The 12,109-nt window shown below is 43.5% G+C and overlaps 1 long non-coding RNA gene across 1 annotated transcript; it reads right to left on the bottom strand.

The window, feature by feature from the left end:
* Positions 1–11,190: 11,190 nt before the first annotated feature.
* LOC115178132 (uncharacterized) lies at positions 11,191–11,719 on the bottom strand. Its single transcript, XR_003872557.1, has 2 exons — positions 11,561–11,719; positions 11,191–11,510 (listed from the first exon to the last, which is right to left on the bottom strand). It is a non-coding gene; the product is annotated as an uncharacterized LOC115178132 (long non-coding RNA).
* Positions 11,720–12,109: the final 390 nt, after the last annotated feature.

Below are 12,109 nucleotides of genomic sequence, written 5' to 3'. Positions count from 1 at the left end.
GTAACTAAGAATATGTTCTTAACTGACTTGCCTAGTTAAATAAAGTGATAACTCAGAGGAGGGGAGAGTTACTGACTACCCTTGGCCGTTTTACTGAGCACCCTTGGCTTTAGTACTGAGCATCCTTGGCTTTGGTACTGAGCATCCTTGGCTTTGGTACTGAGCACCCTTGGCTTTGGTACTGAGCACCCTTGGCTTTGGTACTGAGCACCCTTGGCTTTGGTACTGAGCACCCTTTGCTTTAGTACTGAGCACCCTTGGCTTTGGTACTGACCACCCTTGGCTTTGGTACTGAGCACCCTTGGCTTTAGTACTGAGCACCCTTTGCTTTGGTACTGAGCACCCTTGGCTTTGGTACTGAGCACCCTTGGCTTTGGTACTGACCACCCTTGGCTTTGGTACTGAGCACCCTTGGCTTTAGTACTGAGCACCCATGGCTTTGGTACTGAGCACCCTTTGCTTTGGTACTGAGCACCCTTGGCTTTGGTACTGAGCACCCTTGGCTTTGGTACTGAGCACCCTTGGCTTTGGTACTGAGCACCCTTGGCTTTAGTACTGAGCACCCTTGGCTTTGGTACTGAGCACCCTTGGCTTTGGTACTGCCTACCCTTGGCTTTGGTACTGACTACCCTTGGCTTTGGTACTGAGCACCCTTGGCTTTGGTACTGAGCACCCTTGGCTTTGGTACTGAGCACCCTTGGCTTTGGTACTGAGCACCCTTGGCTTTGGTACTGAGCACCCTTGGCTTTGGTACTGACTACCCTTGGCTTTGGTACTGAGCACCCTTGGCTTTGGTACTGAGCACCCTTGGCTTTGGTAGTGAGCACCCTTGCTTTGGTACTGAGCACCCTTGGCTTTGGTACTGAGCACCCTTGGCTTTGGTACTGAGCACCCTTGGCTTTGGTACTGAGCACCCTTGGCTTTGGTACTGAGCACCCTTTGCTTTGGTACTGACTACCCTTGGCTTTGGTACTGAGCACCCTTGGCTTTGGTACTGAGCACCCTTGGCTTTAGTACTGAGCACCCTTGGCTTTGGTACTGCCTACCCTTGGCTTTGGTACTGAGCACCCTTGGCTTTAGTACTGAGCACCCTTTGCTTTGGTACTGACTACCCTTGGCTTTGGTACTGACCACCCTTGGCTTTGGTACTGACCACCCTTGGCTTTGGTACTGACCACCCTTGGCTTTGTACTGAGCACCCTTGGCTTTGGTACTGACCACCCTTGGCTGTGTCCAAATCCTCTTGACTGGCTCCTTTTCTCTCTATAGTGCCATACCTTCCACCAGAGCACTATGGGCTAATAACACACTAAACTCCACTAACTGCATTGTGAATGTGACACAATATCACCACCTACAGGACAATAGGGGAAACTACATTGTTTAAAAAAAACATTTTTACATAGATTAAAAAAAAAGAAGCTTATATTTGTCGTGTTGAAAATTGCATATCCCAACTCTCCCTGACACACCCTCTGAGAGTGAGGTCATGACCAGGGTCTGCCATTATCAACAGGCAATCCTGGAGCAATTAAGTGCCTTGCTCAAGGACACGTCGATTTTTATCTTGTCGACTCGAGTATTCGAAATAGGAACATTTCAATTACTGGTCCGACGCTTTAACCACTAGGCAACCTGCCCCCCTAAATAGAAGGCAGAAGTACGAAATCCCTTAGTAGGATACATTAGTTATTCAGATCCAATAAAGAGAATAAAAAGTCAACGGTGTTTACCAGGGAATGTGTTCATGAATGTGGTGCGGGACAAAAACTCACCTGGACCCATAATTAGACTTTCATTTACATATTGACAAAGTCTAGTTCATTGTATCTGACTCCATAAGATAATAAGGAAATGTATTATTATAAGTGTTAGCTGACTAAGATCAAGAATGGTCTGAGATAGTGAAATCAAATGCAAGTAATTAAAACACTTTAACGCCTGACGTTAGTATCTTTAAACACCTGGTAACGTGCCTGTAGCCGATCAAAACGTTAAAAAAACACCGTTCTCTTAGACGAGATGCTAGAAATAAACAGTTTTGCCACCATTTAGTGGCCGATCTTTGTAATTACCAGACCAGAAATCGTCAGTCTAAATTGAACGCCTTTGCAGGTTGTCAACAAGGCAGTTCTGCTCCTCCGAAACAGCCTCGTACGTGGTCAAAAAGGTGTTTTGAAATTCAATGCATGCAAAATGCTCATTAGATGTCCAGAGATGCCTGGTTAAATTTTCTAAGAAAAATATACACTTTTGGCGAAGCATAGCCACTCAAAATTCATGTTGCTTATATTTAACACCAGGTGTTAAGTGATGCAAACCACACATTTTATGATTAAGCAATAAGGCCCGAGGGGGTGTGGTATATGACCAATATAACACGGCTAAGGGCTGTTCTTAGGCCCGAGGGGGTGTGGTATATGACCAATATAACACGGCTAAGGGCTGTTCTTAGGCCCGAGGGGGTGTGGTATATGACCAATATACCACGGCTAAGGGCTGTTCTTAGGCCCGAGGGGGTGTGGTATATGACCAATATACCACGGCTAAGGGCTGTTCTTAGGCCCGAGGGGGTGTGGTATATGACCAATATAACACGGCTAAGGGCTGTTCTTAGGCACGAGGGGGTGTGGTATATGACCAATATACCACGGCTAAGGGCTGTTCTTAGGCACGAGGGTGTGTGGTATATGACCAATATACCACGGCTAAGGGCTGTTCTTATGCGCGAGGGGGTGTGGTATATGACCAATATACCACGGCTAAGGGCTGTTCTTAGGCGCGAGGGTGTGTGGTATATGACCAATATACCACGGCTAAGGGCTGTTCTTAGGCGCGAGGGTGTGTGGTATATGACCAATATACCACGGCTAAGGGCTGTTCTTAGGCGCGAGGGGGTGTGGTATATGACCAATATACCACGGCTAAGGGCTGTTCTTAGGCGCGAGGGGGTGTGGTATATGACCAATATACCACGGCTAAGGGCTGTTCTTAGGCACGAGGGGGTGTGGTATATGACCAATATACCACGGCTAAGGGCTGTTCTTAGGCCCGAGGGTGTGTGGTATATGACCAATATACCACGGCTAAGGGCTGTTCTTAGGCCCGAGGGGGTGTGGTATATGACCAATATACCACGGCTAAGGGCTGTTCTTAGGCCCGAGGGGGTGTGGTATATGACCAATATACCACGGCTAAGGGCTGTTCTTAGGCACGAGGGTGTGTGGTATATGACCAATATACCACGGCTAAGGGCTGTTCTTAGGCCCGAGGGTGTGTGGTATATGACCAATATACCACGGCTAAGGGCTGTTCTTAGGCCCGAGGGGGTGTGGTATATGACCAATATACCACGGCTAAGGGCTGTTCTTAGGCCCGAGGGGGTGTGGTATATGACCAATATACCACGGCTAAGGGCTGTTCTTAGGCACGAGGGGGTGTGGTATATGACCAATATACCACGGCTAAGGGCTGTTCTTAGGCACGAGGGGGTGTGGTATATGACCAATATAACACTGCTAAGGGCTGTTCTTAGGCCCGAGGGGGTGTGGTATATGACCAATATACCACGGCTAAGGGCTGTTCTTAGGCCCGAGGGGGTGTGGTATATGACCAATATACCACGGCTAAGGGCTGTTCTTAGGCACGAGGGTGTGTGGTATATGACCAATATACCACGGCTAAGGGCTGTTCTTAGGCCCGAGGGGGTGTGGTATATGACCAATATACCACGGCTAAGGGCTGTTCTTAGGCCCGAGGGGGTGTGGTATATGACCAATATACCACGGCTAAGGGCTGTTCTTTACATGACCCAATGCAGAGTGCCTGGATAAAATCAAATGTTATTTGTCACATGCCCCGAGTACAACAGGTATATAGACTTACAGTGAAATGCTTACTTACAAGCCCTTAACCAACAATGCCTTTTTAAGAAAAATAAGTGCTAAGAAAATATTTACTAAAATAAACTGAAGTAAAAAAAAAAATGTACATTTAAATAAATCAAAGAAGAAAATAGAACACAGCCCGTAGCTGTGGTATATTGGCCATATATCACAAACCCTGAGGCGCTTTATTGCTATTATAAACTGGTTACCAACATAATTAGCGCAGTAAAAATAAATGTTTTGTCATACCTGTGGTATACGGTCTGATAGACCACGGCTGTCAGCCAATCAGCAATCAGGGCTTGAACCACCCAGTTTATAATGCTTTATATACAATAACAACGCAACACTAATAAAAATATTATTTTATAACAAATGTGTTTTCCGAATTGTATGGTTTACTACAGTTAACATATAATGCCAAGCATCCCCTTTTAACTGTGAATCTCACTGATTTATTTTGCGAACGGAACACACAAATGAGCCTAATTGTAGCCTAAGACTTACCTACCAGTACATACTTGATGCTACGATTCAAAATGTCAAAAAAGGGTGCAGTATGACAGCATTTTATTGTAAAGGATGACGCCAAAAAGTCTAATGGAAACTCTTCAAACAGCGGCCTGCTTATCATAGATTGACAACGAATATGACACACCACTTGAAAACAGTTAGTTGGCCTACTTTGTTTTAATAGTTGCATGCTAAAACATTGACAGGTTTTACATGCTTGACACAGAGACATGACAAACAGACACGTGACAAACAGAGACGTGTCAAACAGAGATGGGACAAACAGAGACGGGACAAACAGAGACGGGACAAACAGAGACGGGACAAACAGAGACGGGACAAACAGAGACGTGACAAACAGAGACGTGACAAACAGAGACGGGACAAACAGAGACGTGACAAACAGAGACGTGACAAACAGAGACGGGACAGACAGAGACGTGACAAACAGAGACGTGACAAACAGAGACGGGACAGACAGAGACGTGACAAACAGAGACGGGACAAACAGAGACGGGACAAACAGAGACGTGACAAACAGAGACGGGACAAACAGAGACGGGACAGACAGAGACGGGACAAACAAAGACGGGACAAACAGAGACGGGACAAACAGAGACGGGACAAACAGAGACGTGACAAACAGAGACGTGACAAACAGAGACGTGACAAACAGAGACGGGACAAACAGAGACGTGACAAACAGAGACGGGACAAACAGAGAGGGGACAGACAGAGACGGGACAAACAGAGACGGGACAGACAGAGACGTGACAAACAGAGACGTGACAAACAGAGACGGGACAGACAGAGACGTGACAAACAGAGACGGGACAGACAGAGACGTGACAAACAGAGACGTGACAAACAGAGACGGGACAAACAGAGACGGGACAAACAGAGACGGGACAAACAGAGACGGGACAAACAGAGACGTGACAGACAGAGACGGGACAGACAGAGACGTGACAAACAGAGACGGGACAAACAGAGACGTGACAAACAGAGACGTGACAAACAGAGACGTGACAGACAGAGACGGGACAGACAGAGACGGGACAAACAGAGACGGGACAAACAGAGACGGGACAGAGACGGGTCTACTAGAGAAAGAATAGACACACAGTAAGAAGAAAGTCATAGAGCAGAGCTACAGTACTGCTAATAGGAGAACGACATGACATAGAGCAGAGATACAGTACTGCTAATAGCAGAAAGACATGTCATACAGCAGAGATACAGTACTGCTAATAGCAGAAAGACATGTCATACAGCAGAGATACAGTACTGCTAATAGCAGAAAGACATGTCATACAGCAGAGATACAGTACTGCTAATAGGAGAACGACATGACATAGAGCAGAGATACAGTACTGCTAATAGCAGAAAGACATGTCATACAGCAGAGATACAGTACTGCTAATAGGAGAACGACATGACATAGAGCAGAGATACAGTACTGCTAATAGCAGAAAGACATGTCATACAGCAGAGATACAGTACTGCTAATAGGAGAACGACATGACATAGAGCAGAGCTACAGTACTGCTAATAGGAGAACGACATGACATAGAGCAGAGCTACAGTACTGCTAATAGGAGAACGACATGACATAGAGCAGAGATACAGTACTGCTAATTGGAGAATGACATGACATAGAGCAGAGCTACAGTACTGCTAATAGGAGAACGACATGACATAGAGCAGAGCTACAGTACTGCTAATAGGAGAACGACATGACATAGAGCAGAGATACAGTACTGCTAATTGGAGAATGACATGACATACAGCAGAGATACAGTACATTTAATAGCAGAAAGACATGACATAGAGCAGAGATACAGTACATCTAATAGCAGAAAGACATGACATAGAGCAGAGATACAGTACATCTAATAGCAGAAAGACATGACATACAGCAGAGATACAGTACTGCTAATAGGAGAAAGACATGTCATACAGCAGAGATACAGTACTGCTAATAGCAGAAAGACATGTCATACAGCAGAGATACAGTACTGCTAATAGCAGAAAGACATGTCATACAGCAGAGATACAGTACTGCTAATAGCAGAAAGACATGACATACAGCAGAGATACAGTACTGCTAATAGCAGAAAGACATGTCATACAGCAGAGATACAGTACTGCTAATAGCAGAAAGACATGTCATACAGCAGAGATACAGTACATCTAATAGCAGAAAGACATGTCATACAGCAGAGATACAGTACTGCTAATAGCAGAAAGACATGACATAGAGCAGAGATACAGTACTGCTAATAGCAGAAAGACATGTCATACAGCAGAGATACAGTACTGCTAATAGCAGAAAGACATGTCATACAGCAGAGATACAGTACTGCTAATAGCAGAAAGACATGTCATACAGCAGAGATACAGTACTGCTAATAGCAGAAAGACATGTCATACAGCAGAGATACAGTACTGCTAATAGCAGAAAGACATGACATACAGCAGAGATACAGTACTGCTAATAGCAGAAAGACATGTCATACAGCAGAGATACAGTACTGCTAATAGCAGAAAGACATGTCATACAGCAGAGATACAGTACTGCTAATAGCAGAAAGACATGTCATACAGCAGAGATACAGTACTGCTAATAGCAGAAAGACATGTCATACAGCAGAGATACAGTACTGCTAATAGCAGAAAGACATGTCATACAGCAGAGATACAGTACTGCTAATAGCAGAAAGACATGTCATACAGCAGAGATACAGTACTGCTAATAGCAGAAAGACATGACATACAGCAGAGATACAGTACTGCTAATAGCAGAAAGACATGTCATACAGCAGAGATACAGTACTGCTAATAGCAGAAAGACATGACATACAGCAGAGATACAGTACTGCTAATAGCAGAAAGACATGTCATACAGCAGAGATACAGTACTGCTAATAGCAGAAAGACATGACATACAGCAGAGATACAGTACTGCTAATAGCAGAAAGACATGTCATACAGCAGAGATACAGTACTGCTAATAGCAGAAAGACATGACATACAGCAGAGATACAGTACTGCTAATAGCAGAAAGACATGTCATACAGCAGAGATACAGTACTGCTAATAGCAGAAAGACATGACATACAGCAGAGATACAGTACTGCTAATAGCATAAAGACATGTCATACAGCAGAGATACAGTACTGCTAATAGCAGAAAGACATGTCATACAGCAGAGATACAGTACTGCTAATAGCAGAAAGACATGACATACAGCAGAGATACAGTACTGCTAATAGCAGAAAGACATGACATACAGCAGAGATACAGTACTGCTAATAGCAGAAAGACATGACATACAGCAGAGATACAGTACTGCTAATAGCAGAAAGACATGACATACAGCAGAGATACAGTACTGCTAATAGCAGAAAGACATGACATACAGCAGAGATACAGTACTGCTAATAGCAGAAAGACATGTCATACAGCAGAGATACAGTACTGCTAATAGCAGAAAGACATGTCATACAGCAGAGATACAGTACTGCTAATAGCAGAAAGACATGTCATACAGCAGAGATACAGTACTGCTAATAGCAGAAAGACATGTCATACAGCAGAGATACAGTACTGCTAATAGCAGAAAGACATGTCATACAGCAGAGATACAGTACTGCTAATAGCAGAAAGACATGACATACAGCAGAGATACAGTACTGCTAATAGCAGAAAGACATGACATACAGCAGAGATACAGTACTGCTAATAGCAGAAAGACATGTCATACAGCAGAGATACAGTACTGCTAATAGCAGAAAGACATGTCATACAGCAGAGATACAGTACTGCTAATAGCAGAAAGACATGTCATACAGCAGAGATACAGTACTGCTAATAGCAGAAAGACATGTCATACAGCAGAGATACAGTACTGCTAATAGCAGAAAGACATGTCATACAGCAGAGATACAGTACTGCTAATAGCAGAAAGACATGTCATACAGCAGAGATACAGTACTGCTAATAGCAGAAAGACATGTCATACAGCAGAGATACAGTACTGCTAATAGCAGAAAGACATGTCATACAGCAGAGATACAGTACTGCTAATAGCAGAAAGACATGTCATACAGCAGAGATACAGTACTGCTAATAGCAGAAAGACATGTCATACAGCAGAGATACAGTACTGCTAATAGCAGAAAGACATGTCATACAGCAGAGATACAGTACTTCTAATAGCAGAAAGACATGTCATACAGCAGAGATACAGTACTGCTAATAGCAGAAAGACATGTCATACAGCAGAGATACAGTACTGCTAATAGCAGAAAGACATGTCATACAGCAGAGATACAGTACTGCTAATAGCAGAAAGACATGTCATACAGCAGAGATACAGTACTGCTAATAGCAGAAAGACATGTCATACAGCAGAGATACAGTACTGCTAATAGCAGAAAGACATGTCATACAGCAGAGATACAGTACTGCTAATAGCAGAAAGACATGTCATACAGCAGAGATACAGTACTGCTAATAGCAGAAAGACATGTCATACAGCAGAGATACAGTACTGCTAATAGCAGAAAGACATGTCATACAGCAGAGATACAGTACTGCTAATAGCAGAAAGACATGACATACAGCAGAGATACAGTACTGCTAATAGCAGAAAGACATGTCATACAGCAGAGATACAGTACTGCTAATAGCAGAAAGACATGACATACAGCAGAGATACAGTACTGCTAATAGCAGAAAGACATGTCATACAGCAGAGATACAGTACTGCTAATAGCAGAAAGACATGTCATACAGCAGAGATACAGTACTGCTAATAGCAGAATGACATGACATAGAGCAGAGATACAGTACTGCTAATAGCAGAAAGACATGTCATACAGCAGAGATACAGTACTGCTAATAGCAGAAAGACATGACATAGAGCAGAGATACAGTACTGCTAATAGCAGAAAGACATGTCATACAGCAGAGATACAGTACTGCTAATAGCAGAAAGACATGTCATACAGCAGAGATACAGTACTGCTAATAGCAGAAAGACATGTCATACAGCAGAGATACAGTACTGCTAATAGCAGAAAGACATGACATACAGCAGAGATACAGTACTGCTAATAGCAGAATGACATGACATAGAGCAGAGATACAGTACTGCTAATAGCAGAAAGACATGTCATACAGCAGAGATACAGTACTGCTAATAGCAGAAAGACATGTCATACAGCAGAGATACAGTACTGCTAATAGCAGAAAGACATGTCATACAGCAGAGATACAGTACTGCTAATAGCAGAAAGACATGTCATACAGCAGAGATACAGTACTGCTAATAGCAGAAAGACGTGTCATACAGCAGAGATACAGTACTGCTAATAGCAGAAAGACATGTCATACAGCAGAGATACAGTACTGCTAATAGCAGAAAGACATGTCATACAGCAGAGATACAGTACTGCTAATAGCAGAAAGACATGTCATACAGCAGAGATACAGTACTGCTAATAGCAGAAAGACATGACATACAGCAGAGATACAGTACTGCTAATAGCAGAAAGACATGTCATACAGCAGAGATACAGTACTGCTAATAGCAGAAAGACATGACATACAGCAGAGATACAGTACTGCTAATAGCAGAAAGACATGACATACAGCAGAGATACAGTACTGCTAATAGCAGAAAGACATGTCATACAGCAGAGATACAGTACTGCTAATAGCAGAAAGACATGACATACAGCAGAGATACAGTACTGCTAATAGCAGAAAGACATGACATACAGCAGAGATACAGTACTGCTAATAGCAGAAAGACATGTCATACAGCAGAGATACAGTACTGCTAATAGCATAAAGACATGTCATACAGCAGAGATACAGTACTGCTAATAGCAGAAAGACATGTCATACAGCAGAGATACAGTACTGCTAATAGCATAAAGACATGTCATACAGCAGAGATACAGTACTGCTAATAGCAGAAAGACATGACATACAGCAGAGATACAGTACTGCTAATAGCAGAAAGACATGTCATACAGCAGAGATACAGTACTGCTAATAGCAGAAAGACATGACATACAGCAGAGATACAGTACTGCTAATAGCATAAAGACATGTCATACAGCAGAGATACAGTACTGCTAATAGCAGAAAGACATGTCATACAGCAGAGATACAGTACTGCTAATAGCATAAAGACATGTCATACAGCAGAGATACAGTACTGCTAATAGCAGAAAGACATGACATACAGCAGAGATACAGTACTGCTAATAGCAGAAAGACATGTCATACAGCAGAGATACAGTACTGCTAATAGGAGAATTTCAATAAAAGTAAAAAGGAAGTTGTGTTATTTTGTAACATGTTTAATATAATATCATTGGCTAATCATTACCCATGAGACTGAGTTGATAGCCTATCAGTAATACCACATACATGGGCTTCATAACGATGTTTAACAACGATCATGTTTGTTTCTGTTCCAAGTTCCGACCCATTTCATTGAGGTGGATTTATGATAGTTCGTACTATTCTGGTATGTATGACCTAACTGTTACTTCTGATTTCCTTTGTCACTGTTCCTCATCTAACACACACACACACACACACACACACACACACACACACACACACACACACACACACACACACACACACACACACACACACACACACACAGTTTCTGCTGTAACATCCTGTGAATTCCGCCCATCTCATTACACACACACAGTTTCTGCTGTTACATCCTGTGAACTCTGCCCTCATCTTTTTCCTCTCCTCCCCAGTTATGACCGAGCCTATGAACAACAGTGAGACTGACTAACACAGTCAGCAACACTGGACAGCCATGCAGGCAAAGGGAACACAACACACAGTTTCAGCTGTTATATCCTGGACCCTCTGTCCCTCTCATTACAGACACACAGTTTCAGCTGTTATATCCTGGACCTCTGTCCCTCTCATTACAGACACACAGTTTAAGCTGTTATATCCTGGACCTCTGTCCCTCTCATTACAGACACAGAGTTTCAGCTGTTATATCCTGGACCTCTGTCCCTCTCATTACAGACACACAGTTTCAGCTGTTATATCCTGGACCTCTGTCCCTCTCATTACAGACACACAGTTTCAGCTGTTATATCCTGGACCCTCTGATTACAGACAGAGTTTCTGCCATTAAATCCTCTCTCATCTCTGTCCTCTCCTCCCCAGTTTAGAATCTCTGTCCTCTCCTCCCCAGTTTAAGAATCTCTGTCCTCTCCTCCCCAGTTTAGAATCTCTGTCCTCTCCTCCCCAGTTTAAGAATCTCTGTCCTCTCCTCCCCAGTTAAGAATCTCTGTCCTCTCCTCCCCAGTTAAGAATCTCTGTCCTCTCCTCCCCAGTTTAAGAATCTCTGTCCTCTCCTCCCCAGTTAAGAATATCTGTCCTCTCCTCCCCAGTTTAAGAATCTCTGTCCTCTCCTCCCCAGTTAAGAATCTCTGTCCTCTCCTCCCCAGTTTAGAATCTCTGTCCTCTCCTCCCCAGTTTAGAATCTCTGTCCTCTCCTCCCCAGTTTAGAATCTCTGTCCTCTCCTCCCCAGTTTAAGAATCTCTGTCCTCTCCTCCCCAGTTTAGAATCTCTGTCCTCTCCTCCCCAGTTTAGAATCTCTGTCCTCTCCTCCCCAGTTTAGAATCTCTGTCCTCTCCTCCCCAGTTTA

The sequence above is a fragment of the Salmo trutta genome, chromosome 38 (assembly GCF_901001165.1).
Source record: "Salmo trutta chromosome 38, fSalTru1.1, whole genome shotgun sequence".
In the NCBI taxonomy this organism is placed as follows: Eukaryota; Metazoa; Chordata; class Actinopteri; order Salmoniformes; family Salmonidae; genus Salmo; species Salmo trutta.
The sequence above is the reverse complement of the archived record's forward strand: the minus strand, read 5'-3'. Positions and strand labels throughout refer to the sequence as shown.